Here is a 3,334-nt window from a genome sequence, read left to right on the forward strand (position 1 = left end):
CTCACTCACTCACTCACTCACTCACTCACTCGCTCACTCACTCACTCACTCACTCACTCACTCACTCACTCACTCACTCGCGCACCCGCTTATGCTGCAGCGAGCAGGCAAGTCACTATTCGCTCGCTGTAATATTTGCGCATGTCTATCCACCAGAGGCAGAAAAGAGGAGAATATATAAGGAGGACGTCAAGGGGAAAGAAGATCCCTAGACGAAAATTCAAAGGCGTTCCCGAAATCCTTCCTTTCGCTCAGCCGGGAGCTGCCCGCGGCCCCCTCTGTACCCGCCCCTCCACGACGGGTCCGCCCTAGTCCGCCCGCTGCCAAAGCTCGCACCCCTCCGGGGATCCCCTGCGCCTACAAGCAGACCGCCCGCCTCTCCTCTCCGCTGCCGTGGGGCGCTCGTGCAAACACTACACACAGACACACAGACACACACACACACACACACATGCACGCACAGGGGGCGCAGCAGCAGCAAGCAAGCAGCAAGAAAGCAAGCAAGCAAGGGGAGGAGGAGGGGAGAGGGTCGCACGCAGGAAAAGGGGGAAGAGGCTGGTACACAGAAAGACATTTTGGTTCCGGAGAAGATGAACGGCGAGGTTTTGCATGTTGCCGGCAAGGGGGAGCGAGAGAGAGAGAGAGAGAGAGAGAGAGAGAGAGAGAGAGAGAGAGATGCGCACATAGGGAGAGTGTGTTGCAGCGGAAGGAAGCGCCAGAGTTGGGGAACACATTCACAAACACGAGCCCGCGACTCCCTCCCCTCGCCGGACGGCATACGGTCCTAGTGTTTTACACCCCCCCCCCACCCCCCCCCCTACTCTTCTTTTTCCCCTGCTATTACAGGGCAATCATGTCCGCTAAAGAGAGAGAGAGAGACAGAAGGGGGGGGGAGGCAGGAAGTGGTCGCACGGCACCTTCCCGCGAAACCATTGTGAAAAGGCAGCGCCGCCGCCGGCCAGAGCCCCGCCCTCAGCGGCCAGGGCGGGATGCATAACATAACCCCCCATTTCCTCTTAATTACAACAAGGGCTCGGGTCCCTCTTAGGTCAGGGGGTCACACCCCCGACATACACACACACACCCCTTTTTCCGCCGCGCCGCCGCCGCTTGTTCTCGCGGTTTACACCGTTTTGTAAGAATGGGCGGCGAGGAAAGTGTAATCATCATCATAATGCCGCGCCGGTCGTATTTAGCCGCCGGAGCAACTGGTGGGGGGGAGGAGGACAGCGATGTGTAAGTACTTACTACCCGCGAGGACTGGGCGCTATCGTTTACTGCGGGTAGCTTAATCCACCGCGTCGAAATGAAACTGGACTGGACATAGCTCCGTCTTACGCCAATGCATTCGAGTAGTTAAACAAGCTGTAAAATTACAACTTGAAATTAAAATTACAACTTGAATTTGTAAAATTACAACTTAAAATTGTAAAATTACAAATTGAAATTGTAAAATTAAAAATCGAAATTGTAAAATTACAGTCACCATGAATCGACTTGAAATTCATTATGATGACCAAGAATGGGCTTCTTGACTGCAAATACAAAATATGTTGTAAATTTTCGAAAATATTTTTCACATAGTTTACTCGTGTGGTAGTGCACTTACTTGTTTCAAGAAAATACACTTGATTTCAAGTAACTGCTTTTTGCGGTGAAATTTTGTCTTACATAGTTCATCATTATGTCGGATACTTTTTTTATGTAACATTTCATAACCTTTACGTCTTCGTCTTTCTGGGTGCTCTGGACTGTCTCACATGAACCCTTTTTGAATTTGAAGAAGAAGAAGAAGTCGGAACAGCACGGTCGTCGGGTCGGGCGGGTTTGGGCGGCTGCGGTCGTGGGTGACTCCACACACATAGAGAAGCGCTAATGGTCCGTCCGCGGCGCGAACCCCAAACGAGCCCCGAAAAATGAGGATCGAATAATGTCCCGGGTGACGCGGGGTCGGGGGTGGGGGGCGTGCCGCGGGGTGGAGTCGGAGGGTCGGCCGCCCCGCCCCGAGCGGCGCGCGGCGTCAAACGTCGCGAAAGAGGAAATTTCCCACTTCGGCGGTCAGGCACGTGCCTGTCACGTGACCAAAGCACGCGTGCGGCGGCGCTGGGCGGGGCGGGGCACGCCCCCCCCCCCTCCCCAGGGGTAAATGACTATATTAAGTTTCATTGCCCTCTTTGAATATTGGTTTTCATCCCAGTCGTCGCCGTGTCTGCCGCCGCCATCCTCGGCCTCCAACGAGGACGTCATGTGGATGGGGTTCATGTCGACGGCAGAGAACCACGTCGGTGTACGGGGAAACCAAAGGCACGATAAAACGGGCGTGCAAAGCAGAGTGCTTCAACCTCGGCTACGTGATGTAGGGCAGCGAAATAAGAGCTTTGTTGTACATTTTAGGGAAAAGCAGGTTTAATGTCAGCGGTCCGGCAGACAGGGACTGCGGCGGGATGTCGTTGTCGGGCGGGGGCGGGGGGGGGGGAGAAGGGTTGACGACGTCAACAAGCCGTATTCAGTCAGCTGGCGGCAGCGAACCCTTCCATCGCTGTGAGGACCGTGAAATGACCGTGCAGACAGCGCGCGAGGCGGAGCGGTGACACTCACTCTACCCCGTACGCAGTGGCGCGCCCAGCCCCGCCACGCCACGCGACGTACCGTCACGCCCGTCCCCGTCACGTCGCACAGGAGCCCGCGCGCTCTCGTCTTTTTGTCGCACTGTTTGCGCTGACACCCTGCGCAGGTGGAGTGGCGTGGAGTGGCCGACCCCGCCACCACCCCACGCGGTACGGGGCGCGCGGGGTACACAGCGAGAGGAAAGTACGAGGCGCAGGCGAGAACAAGAAAAGGAGAAAGGAGGGGTGAAAAATCGCCGCGTCGTCGACATGCGCAGCGAATGGAACATTATCCCGAAAACGCCCATCCGATCCTTTTCCAGCAGCAGCTGACGTCTGTCTCCTCGCGAGCATTGACGTGACAACCTGCTCGCCGATTAAGCAAGCTTCTCACACTGACAAACGCGGCAAAACACGAAGAGGATAACAACGGGGCAAACGCATCTCATACAGCAACAAGACTATATGTCGAGTTTCCATCAGACACAAGTTTGTATTGTGAAAGAAATCTGGTTGCTTTACTGTTGCAACTCTTTGCTGTACATCATTGTTAGCGCTCAAGTTGAACGTTCAACATTAAATAATTGCAATGCCAATCAGCAGTGGGAAGGCCTAATACTTGTAGATTTGCGTGTAAGGGCCTACACTTGCAAGCGTTATCTAAGTCGATCCAGGTATGAAGCCTCCTTCCCTCTCTCTCTCTCTCTCTCTCTCTCTCTCTCTCTCTC

The sequence above is a fragment of the Frankliniella occidentalis genome, unplaced genomic scaffold (assembly GCF_000697945.3).
Source record: "Frankliniella occidentalis isolate FOCC.00 unplaced genomic scaffold, Focc_3.1 Scaffold31, whole genome shotgun sequence".
In the NCBI taxonomy this organism is placed as follows: Eukaryota; Metazoa; Arthropoda; class Insecta; order Thysanoptera; family Thripidae; genus Frankliniella; species Frankliniella occidentalis.